This window comes from Octopus sinensis, linkage group LG10 (assembly GCF_006345805.1).
Source record: "Octopus sinensis linkage group LG10, ASM634580v1, whole genome shotgun sequence".
In the NCBI taxonomy this organism is placed as follows: domain Eukaryota; kingdom Metazoa; phylum Mollusca; class Cephalopoda; order Octopoda; family Octopodidae; genus Octopus; species Octopus sinensis.
In genome coordinates, this window is record NC_043006.1 from 38,422,301 (window position 1) to 38,434,229 (window position 11,929).

The window sequence follows — 11,929 nt, forward strand, 5'->3', positions numbered from 1 at the left end:
CCATTGACAATTATTTGCATTATTTAATCTTCCTAAGAAGGCGGCGACCTGGCAGAAACGTTAGCACGCCGGGCGAAATGCTTAGCGATATTTCATCTGTCTTTACGTTCTGAGTTCAAATTCCGCCGAGATCGACTTTGCCTTTCATCCTTTCGAGGTTCATAAATTAAGTACCAGTCGCATACTGGAGTCTATCTAATCGACTGGCCCCCTCCCCTCAAAATTTTGAGCCTTGTGCCTAGAAGTAGAAAAAATTATTCCTCCTAAGGCTGCGAGCTGGCAGAATCGTTAGCACGCCATGTGAAATGCTTCGTTGCATTTCTTCCGTCTTTACGTTCTGAGTTCGAATTCCGCCGAGGTCACCTTTGTCTTTCATCTTTTCGGAGTCGGTAAAATAAGTACCAGTGAAACACTGGGGTCGATGTAATCGACTAGTCCCATCCCTTCAAATTTCAGGCTTTGTGCCTTTAATAGAAATGATTATTAAGGCACTGGGGTAGCAGAATCGTTAGCACGCCAGGCAAAATGCTTAGCGGCGTTTCATCCCATCTTTACCTTCCAAGTTCAAATTCTACCGAGGTCGACTTTGCCTTTCATCTTTCTGGGGTCGATAAAATAAGCACCAGTTGAGCACTGGGGTCGATGTGATCGACTCAGCCCGTCCCCGAAATTTCTGGCGTTGTGCCAAATTTGAAACCGTCATTTATTCTTTCTTTTTCCGACTTATTAAGTTCTGAGTTCGAAACCGTTATTTATTCCTCCAAAGGCGGTGAATCTGGCAGGATCGTTAGCATGCTGGGTGAAATGTTTTGCGGCTTTTCTTCCGTTTTTAGTTTCTGAGTTCGAATTCCGCCAAGAGCAACTTTGCCTTTCGTTGTTTCGGGATCGATAAATCAAGTACCATCGATTTACTCTCTCTTCCGAAATTGCTAGCATTTTTCCAAAATTTGAAACGGTTATTTACTCCTTTTTCCGATTCAGTATATTCTAAATTCAAGTCCCACCGAGGTCAGCTTTGCCTGTGATCCTTCCGGGATCGATAAAAAAATACCAGTCAACTACTGGGGGTCAATGTAATCAACAGATCCCTTCTCCTTAAAATTGCTAGCGTTGTGCCAAATTTTAAAACTCTAATTGCTCCCTCTCTTTACCTCTTGTGTCCAAATCCAGCCGAGGCCTACTTTGTCTTTGTTTTCGCGGCCACTATATATATAAAAAAAAGAGATTCAGCGTGACACAGATTGTAACAAGGCTGACCCTTTTGAAATACAGGTACAACAGAAACAGGAAGAAAGAGTGAGAGAATTGGGAATAAGCTTGAGAAAGAGGGAAAAGTGGAAAGGAAAACTGGGTCAGGAAGTCGTAACTGCAAGAAGGATCATCATTTCAATCTGAAGCTGAAGAGATCAAGCAGAAGAGACCCAACTCAATTCATAAGACGTTTGGCACGTCAGAGGGGAGTTTCAACTATGACAATTCAAAGAGTGTTGACAGAAGACTTGAAAATGAAATAGCACTGAAACCTGTGAGGCACCTCGTTACTCCAGGACGAAAGGTCAGAAGATTGGAGAAGGTGAAGATCATCTTGAACAGAGTGGAACATAATCTTGGAGTGATCTTTTACACAAATGAGAGGAATTTCGCCCAAGGTACGCACACAAGCAGACGCGACATCCACGTTCTGGTTTCAGATCCTTACGAGAGAGACAAAAATGTCATTTTCAGATTCAAAAACTCTGCCAAGGTAATGATTTTTGCCTGTGTGGCTTGTGATGGCAAGAAGATACCATTGATCTTGTTGGAAAAAGCTGAGAGACTGACAAGAATTTATGTTTAGGTTTTGAAAGATGTAAAGACCTGAATTCTTTCTGAATATCCTGAGGAAACTCCAACAAGATCGCTAAGGACTTCAAGTTTACATTCCTGCAAGATTCTTTACAAGTACACAAGTACAGTGGCTCAGAAATTTCTTAGGGATGAGTTTGGGAACAGGTTTGGGGATAAGGACACTTAGCCCCCTTCCTCACTTGATTTGAACCTTTTAGACGTCAACATCTGAAATGAACTGGTCAGAAAAGCTTGTGAGTTACCCCACAGTAACCTGCAAGCCCTCAAAAACCCCTTCCATTAAGAATTCATAAAGAAAGCTTGTGGTGTAATAAGAAAGAGGTTTGAGGAAGTTTTTTTTCAAAAGAGAAGAAATTCTTGATGTCTGACATAGAATTTCGGCCTGAATTGTCAAGCTTCCATTCGAACTTTATTCCATTTCTTTATGAGCTCATCAATCCTGGTTATGAGCTCTCAATATGGTTAATTATTTATGAAAATGTCCTTTCGTCCATTGTCAACTTCATCACGATTCTTCTGGTAAGCTTGAAAAGTAATCAACATTCTTTTTTGTTTGGCTCAAAGTAGAGTCTATTAGTGTTGGAAAAACTTCTGATAATTGCATTAAATTATATTTCAACATTCCCGAGAAACAAAGGTTTGAAGCTGAATCTAAAATTTGAATAACTTTGCTGATACGCGAGGTATATGGGCTCAATCAGGAACCAACTTGGATTATATAATACCAACAGCAATACGAATAAATTTCTTCTGACTAACCACACATCAATGTTTATAAGTTATTTCAGTAAATTGGATTATTTTTAGTATATTGTTTTCAAATTTTGGCACAAGGCCAGCAATTTCGGAGGAGGGGCTAAAGTGATTAAATCGACCCCAGTGCTCAACTGGTACTTATTTTATCGACCATGAAGGCAAGAAAGGCTACTTCGACTCCGGTGACATTTGAAATCAGAACGGTAAAGTCAGAAGAAATGCCGCTAAGCATTTTGCATTTCCAGGATGTTATTGATATTTTATCGACACCGTTGGGATTTGAACTTAAAACCTTCAGACATCAAACTAAATAAATAACAGTCCTTTTTACTCCTTTTTACTGAAGGCACAAGGCCCCAGTGTTTCACTAATTCTTAATTCATCGATTCCGAAAGGATGAAAGGCAGATTTTGAACTCAGAACGTGAAGACGGACGAAATATCGCTAAATATTTTGCCCGGAGTGTTAACGATTCTACCAGCTCACTATCTTAATAGTAATCCTTTCTACTAGAGGCACAAGGCCTGAAATTTGTGGGGAGGCACTAGCGTAGCTAGAGTGTGTGCCACTCTGGGCAGCCTTTCCGCTTGCCGTCCCCGGACCCCACAAAAAACACCTATTGCCGACAACAGACCCAAAAGTGTCATCCGGGGTGGACTTACCCTACCGCCCCTCCCCTTAGTTACGCTAGTGGGGGAAAGAGTAATGTCGATCAGATCGACTCTAGTACATGACTGTACTTAATTTACCAACCCCGAAAGGATGAAAGGCAAAGGCGACCTCGGTGGAATTTGAACTCAGAACGGAAAGACGAACGAAATACCACTAAACATTTCGCCCGGTGTACTAACAATTCTTTTCTGCTATAGGCACAAGGCCTTAAATTTGGGGAAGGAGGATAGTCGATTTCATCGACCTCAGTACGTAACTGGTACTTATTTCATCGACACCGAAAGGATGAAAAGCAAAGTCGACCTCGGTAGAATTTGAACTCAGAACGTAACGACGAGCGAAATACCGCTAAGCATTTCGTCCCGCGTGCTAATGATTCTGCCAGCTCGCCTCCTTATCTAAATAAATAACAAAAACACTCAAATTAGTCGTAATAACGCTTCTAGTTTATTATTATTTTGCAAGTTTTTGCTCAAACGTTTTTTTCTTCCTTTCTGTTGTGTATCATAACATCTGGTGCAATCCAGTCTGTTCAGAAGATTTCATTCTTCTTTATACCATGTTCACGAGGGAGGAAGTTGAACTCAGCAATATGAGGCAATGAAACGATTGATTTTACTGTGCTTCAAATAACGGCACAGACTGGTTTCCCAGTGTGCCACCTAATCGTACTTTTTAATGTTGAGTTTCGGGAGTACAAGAACAAGGTGGCGTCAGCACAGGCGGAAACAGCACAAAAGCAATTTTAGTGAAGAGAACTAAATGAGTTCTTAGTTATAGCGGTTTTTTTTCAAGAAAGCTTTGAGCATTGTTAGTAAAAATAATGTCCGCCATTACGTGAGAAACTATTTTCAACTCAAAACAAAAATTCTGACAAAAACAGAGAAAGAAACTAAAGTTAGTGTTTGTGCTTAGAAAAGAATATGTAATTAAGACAAAAAATTGAAAGACAAAATATTTGTTGTAAGAAGTTTGGAGCGGAAAGAAGCATCCCGTGAGATTATTTTCTTAAAGTACGATGTGTTTATGTTTTATAATATTGAATCTTTGTGGCGAGTTGGCGGGTTCGTTAGCGCACCGGGGAAAATGTTTAGTAGTATTTAGTCCATCTAAGAAAAAAAAAAAAGAAAAGTAAAGAAGCGGGCCTTGTACCTAGAATAGAAAAGAGTATTTAGTCCGTTTTACCTTCTGGGATCAAAATCCGCTGAGGTCGACTTTGCCTTTCATCCTTTCGGGGTCGATAGAATAATTGCCAGTCGAGCACTAGGGTCAATCTAATCGACTTATCTCATCTCCCGAAATGGCTGGCCTAGTGCAAAAATTAGAAGCCAATATTAAATCTTCGTGTATATAAACTAAAAGATATCTATGAAGACATTTTATACAAGAATTGAGTGGGTGTAGAAGACTTATATAGCTAATTTGAACTCAGCATGAGAAAATTGTGAAATATAAAATGGACGACACCCTAATCTAAATTCTAACACTTAAACACTGCTTTTGTCAAGTTTAAAAAAAGAAAAAAATAGTTAATTGAATTCTATACTGTTGTCTAATCTAACAAATGCGTTCCACAAGTACCACGGGGCGATTCTCCTAAATTACACTCGAACCTTGGAAGCTAGACGTTGTCTGTTTTAATCTTGAGATTATATTTTGCGCTCACTATATCCAAGAATGATCAATCAGAGACTGTTGCAGAAACGTGTACCATTTAATGCTTTAGTTTTCATTGTATATTTTCTATTTTAAGCATTGTCGTACGTTAAAAGGGTCACGACCTTCAGATATTAGATTGAAGACGTATAAAGATTGTATCTAAAGACGTTCGTTAAAAAAGTGTGACGAGAGTCGTTTTCCATTATGCTTTGAGTTTTTTTAAAATACTGTATACAAAAGAAAGGCAAAATAAAAGCAAACAAACATTCAGTTTGTCAGTTGTAGTATACAATTTTTTATCTTATAGTATTTGGTCATGTGAAGGCGCATGGCTCAGTGGTTACAGCGTCGAGCTTACGATCGTGAGGTTGTGAATCCGAATCCCGGACCGGTCTGCGTGTTGTCTTCTTAAGCAAGTCACTTTATTTCACGTTGCTCCAGTTCACTCAGCTGTAGCAATAAGTTGAGACGTCACAGGTGCCAAGCTGTATCGGCCTTTGCCTTTCCCTTGAATAACACTGGTGGCGTGGAGATGGGGAGGCCGATGTGCATGGGCAACTGTTGGTCTTCCATAAACAACCTTGCCCGGACTTGTGCCTGGGAGGGTAACTTTCTAGGTGCAATCCCATGGTCTGTGCCGTGACCGAAGGGGTTTCAGTATTTGGTCTTATCTTGTTTTATACCGACATATAACGAAACGATTTTAAAACTACTTGCATATGCAGTAATACATCGACTATCGTGGGTGTTACGTTCCAAAACCACTCGCGATGCGTGAAAATCCGCAAAGTAGAAACAGTACTGTGCGGTATTTTTTTAATTATAAATGCAAAACAACACCACGGAGGAATCGACGTAAGCTTAAATAATGAACCGCGATTTGGCGAGGGATTACTGTATAAGTGCAGAAGTAGCTGGCTTCTCAACCACATGGTTCCGGGTTCAGTCTCACAGCGTGGCACTTTGAGGATGTCTCTTCTACTAGGGCCTTGGACCGAGGTGTGTGTGTCTTTGTGTTTGTTTCTCATCACTCCTTGACAACCGGTGTTGGTGTGTCTACATCCTTTTTACTTGGCGTTTCAGCAAAAAGAAAACGATAGAAGAACCAGGCTTTAGAAAAATAAGTACTGGGGTAGATAAGTTCGACTAAAAATTCTTCAAAGCGGTGCACCAGCATGGCCGCAGTCTCATGACTCAAACAAGTACAAGAATGAAAGAAAAAAAAAAATATATATATATATATATAAGTATTAATTCGAAAGGGACAAGTTCCAAGGTCAATAATATTCCTCATCAAAGCCGACATACATCTAAACACTGAGGGCTTATATAAGCCATTATTGAGCATGCGAGACACATAACATAGAAAAACATATATATACATATAATACCCTTTTTACCCTTTTTACCCTTTTTACTTGTTTCAGTCATTTGACTGCGGCCATGCTGGAGCACCACCTTTTAGTACTTATTCTATCGGTCTCTTTTTGCCGAACCGCTAAGTGACGGGGACATAAACACACCAGCATCGGTTGTCAAGCAATGCTAGGGGGACAAAGACAGACACACAAACACACACATATACATATATATACATATATACGACAGGCTTCTTTCAGTTTCCGTCTACCAAATCCACTCACAAGGCATTGGTCGGCCCGGGGCTATAGCAGAAGACACTTGCCCAAGATGCCACGCAGTGGGACTGAACCCGCAACCGTGTGGTTGGTTAGCAAGCTACTTACCACACAGCCACTTCTGCACCTATAATAGTATAATTCCGTGCTCAAATCGGGTAAGTAATTGCATAAATAGATACAAATGAATTAAGAGGTCCAAGCTGATGAGATAACAGTTCACAATAATCCAAAAGGGGAGTTCTCAAATGAATCCAATGAATAGAAAGAATCTTACGGCCGTTTCCGGGAATGTGCGAAGAAGTGGGTAGGTAAGACCATTTGAACTTCGGTAATCCCCATCTCCTTCATCAGAGAATATGTACGGATTTGGAATTTTTAAACAAAATCATGAAGTTATTCGTGAGATTGTAAAAATATGTTTAAGAATACACAGTAATTATAAACAAATCCGTACATATTCTCTGATGAAGGAAATGTAGATTACGGAAGTTCAAAAGATCTTCCCGACACCCTGCTTTGTACGTTTCCGGAAACGGCCATAATACTCTTTCTGTTTACTGGATTCGTTTGAGGACTTCCATCTTGGATTATTGTGAAGTGTTATCTCATCAGCTTGAACTTCTTAATTTATTTTTAAGTATTTATGAAATTACTTATCCGACTTTTATTTGAATTACACTATTATATGTATACGTTTTTGTATGTTGTGTGTCTCGCATGCTCAATAATGGCTTATGATATACATTCTGTGTTTAGATATTCGTCGGCTTTGATGAGGTGTATTATTGACCTTGGAACTTGTCTCTTTCAAATTAATACTTTAATCACTCAATAGATTGAGCCCAACGCTCTTGTTTGTTGAAAAGGGTTCACCTCTATAATTTTTCATTATATATATATAAGTTGATTAACGAATAGGGGCTCGGAGATAGATTATGTTTATTACTTATTTTGTTTAAAGAGACCGTAGCGAATCGACGGTTTGTCTTAATTACGCGTTCTTTTCTAATCACAAACACTAATTTTAGTTTCTTTCTGTTTTAGTCGAAATTTGTGTTTATAAGATTATGTTTATACTTATTTTCTATATAATGTATGAAAATGTGGAAACTACATGAAATGTGTACATGGACATTAACGAACTGCTTATACACCCACTCCCGGCCACTTATATGCGTGTGTAGTCTACTAGTGATTTTGCTGTTCGATTTTCAGTTCGTTGGTCGAATATTATTTTCTTCGGAAAAACTGTTCGTTATACAGTTTGTTCATTTACCATATCGTTCGTATATGCTATCTCTGCACTTATATGCTGTGTAATCTACTCGTGTTTTGTTGTAGGGATTTCAGTTCGCTAAGCGAATGGGTTTTCAGTCGCTTGTCTGCGATCGTAATCTGTTCGTTGTTTGGTCATCAAATTTCAGCTCGTTTTGCGAGTTTAATTTTCTTCAGAGAAACCGTTCGTTATTCAGTTGCTTTGTTTAGAGAACCCTTCGTGTGTGTGTGTTCTGAAGTAATGTTTTCTACGGGGATAGTTTTCCTAAATTCATTTCAGAATTACGTGCACGTTTTTTATTGCTCACTGAATACCAGGGACTCTGTATGGGTGAATGGCTTTGAAGTGAACTTCTCAGTCACGGGGTACTGGGTTTGATCCTACTGTACAACATCTTGGACTATTGTTTTTTGAGGTTGTATGTGTGCCCTTCAAAATGTTCTGGATTCTACAATTCTATGGTTATAGTGCTGACATGCAAAATAATCTTTTATTGGTTTCACTCAATGGACCACAGTTGTTCTAAGGCACTTACCCTATATCTGTCCTTGTTTATCACGAATGTTTGGTTACAAAAATATAATGGCGTGTTAAATCAATCAGTGATGAATGAATAATATAATATATAGAAAAATTGGTTTCGTTTCGAGACCCTTAAGTTGTCCTGAGTATTGTGGATGGTTGCTGTCTAAGGATCTTTGACTGATCGACGACCCGTGTTATCACACATCAAGTCGTGATAAGCGTGACACGATTAACCATTAGCGTGCCGTGTTATTCGGAGCGGTGATGAACGAATCCGCGATAAACGAGGATAGATGTAGCTAGTTACACATTGTTTTAGATTTTTATTTCTTGAATCGCTACGATTTTCATTTTAGATATAGAGAGGGTGCAACCTGTCAAACCACCAGTAAACTTAGACACGGAAACAGGCACATACACACTGGCACGCCGTCGGTTGCGACGACGTGGGTTCTAGTCTGCTCGTGGAATTAACGTGCAAGTGGGTGAGTACTCCACACACACACACACACACACACACGTGCCCTTAACGTGGTTCTCTGGGATATTCAGCGTGACACTGAATGGGACAATGTTGGCCCCTTTGAATTCCATGTACAACTCATTTTTGCCAGCTGAGTGGACTGGAAAAACATGGGGACTAATGCAGTTTCGCATCTCTCCTTGAAAAATACATTTTAAAAAAAAATTTTTTTTTCAGATTCCTACGTTTAAGATGTCGGAGATTACGAATATGCGGAAAAAATTTTTAACCCCCACCACCACTCCCCTCCCACTAAAATTTTGAACTTTTTCGAAATTTTTTGCCCCTTATGTTTTAGATGACGGAGATTCCGAATGTGCAAGAAACCACGTTTTCAAAATTTTAAATTCAATAAGCATATAGATAGGCGTAGGAATGACTGTGTAGTAAGTAGCTTGCTTACCAACCACATGGTTCCGGGTTCAGTCCCACTGCGTGGTATCTTGGGCAAATGTCTTCTACTATAGTCTCGAGCCGACCAAAGCCTTGTGAATGGATTTGGTAGACGGAAACAGAAAGAAGCCCGTCGTATATATGTGTGTGTTTGTATGTTTGTGTCTGTGTTTGTCCCCCAACATCGCTTGACAACCGATGCTGGTGTGTTTACGTCCCCGTAACTTAGCAGTTCGGCAAAAGAGACCGATAGCATAAATACTAGGTTTACAAAGAATAAGTCCTGCGGTCGATTTGCTCGACTAAAGGCGGTGCTCCAGCATGGCCACAGTCAAATGCCTGAAGCAAGCAATAGAGGTATGTGTATAAAGAGATAGATATGAATGTCTTCCTGGGGCTAAAAACAACAGTAACACCGCCTTCTATAGGACCGCCACATTTAGTTGACAAAGATATTTTATGAATAAATGCACAGGGATAAATAGATAGACAGATAAATAAATAAATGGATGAAAAAGTTCAAAATTTAAAATTGAGGGAGGGGGTGAAATTTGAGCCCCTTATTAAACATTCATCATTAAACATTAGTGTTTGTTTCTCATAAAATGGTGTATTCAATTTACATTAAATTCTTATTTACACAAGTAAAACGCAAATTCTCTTCACTTTAATGTTTTTGTCTGGATTTAATTTCGATTTGCATATGCTCGTCAATTCGCTACGACCTTGTTAAACAAAATCAAAAATTTTAATTTGGGGTGGGTGGGGGGCTAAATTATTATTTTTTTGCATATTCGTAATCTCCGACGTCTAAAACGTAGGAATCTGAAAAAATTTTTTCAAAAAACTGCATTTTTCAAGAAGAGGTGAGAAACTGCATTAGCCCCGAAACATGAAATAAAGTGTTTCGCTCAAGGACACAACACGCCGCCGGGAATCGAACACACAACCTTACGATCACGTGCCGAGTATCCTAACCACTAAACCACGCGCCTTCACTATATGACCGGCTTCCGTACAGTTTCCGTTTACTAAATGCTACTTACACGACATTGACCAACACTAATCTCAAGTAAAAGACAGATGTCCAAGCTTCTGCGGTGTGAGATTGAACTTGAAACTAAATGGATTACAAACCTAACTACCGAACCATTCGACTCCGTTTCATTTTTCTGTTCTAACCTATTTCTTCGTTTATTAAACTGTTCTACTTTCTCGAGACACCTTCGATATTTCTCTTTTAGACACTTTATTCTACCATTTTTTGTCTTTTTAGAATATTTGGACAACTTTTTGTTATGTCGTATTTCGGGAAGGTCGAAATACCAATAATAAACACACGCACTGGAATTATTTCACCTCTTTATTAGTCACTTCGTTAACTATTTAACTAAATAACTAATCGATCGTTTGATTAATCATTCCATCAATCAATAAGTTCACCGAGTTTGTGAAAGTTCTTTCGTCGTCATTCGCATCCTCATCAGACATGTCTTCTTTGCTTTAGGTTTGTCTGTTTCCCAGTCGCGGATGTCGACGAATGAACTTTGACAAGCCTAGCTGGTTGAGTGACCGACTGAGCAATTAACCAGACAGTCGATCGGTTAAGTCGGGTAAATGGTTTATTAGTTGACTGACATTAATAAAAGTGAAATAGAAGTGCAATAGAACCAGTGCATGTGTTTACAAGTGTCATTATGACCCTCCCGCAATATACCAAAATGTTTCAACATGCAAGTTCACATGAAGAATCTTGCAAGCCAAATACAAGAACGAGATATTATTAGTTACTTCATCATCATTTCCTTGGAATCACTCTAATTTTCCTCCTGTTGCTTTTCATCATCAACAACGTCGTCGTAACCATCAGCTTCCTCGTTGTCTTTTCATGCAGAAGTCTTGTTTCACCATTTTCACGTAGAACATATAAAATCATTGATCAACATTGTTTACGGCAAAATAACAGCAGCGAGTCTATTTTATATTTTTGTCTTCCTCCCAAGTTAAGTCTATGAATTGCCATCAAGACGACAGCGGTTACTTCCCTTATATCTAACATCCAAATCACATCACCTACTGTTTATTTTAAAGAAATTATATTTACATGATAGTGCTGTTGACTTTTGCCGGGCATCTGAGATAGGCTAAGCTAATAATAATAATAATAATAATAATTATGATAATAATAATAAATGCCCTGATGCAGTACCAGGCAGTGGCTCTCATGGTTTCTGATCTTAACTGATTGGAAGTGTTATCATGTACACTCTTTTGTCTTGGTATAAAAGATGGGCTACAGCAAATATTCTGCCCAATACCACAGATTTGCTTGTCAGTTGTTTGACCTTAAGCAGTTGAACCTGTCCCTTAGTGGCTGATGATATATGCATCTCTGATCATGAGCAGAAGTAGTGGGGGAAAATCATAGCCATGTGTTGAGAGGAATTCTTAGATGTTTGGATAATTCACCTTTGGAAACATGGGTGGTTCATTCAACAGCCTCAAACAATCCTTATTCAGGGACCTTTTGAGCTACTCGACTAGAAGAAAATTCTAACTAGGACCCACCTGCAAGGTCATGCACTGTTTATCTTGATATGAGATCACCATGTCGTGCACATATGGTTGTGATGCATG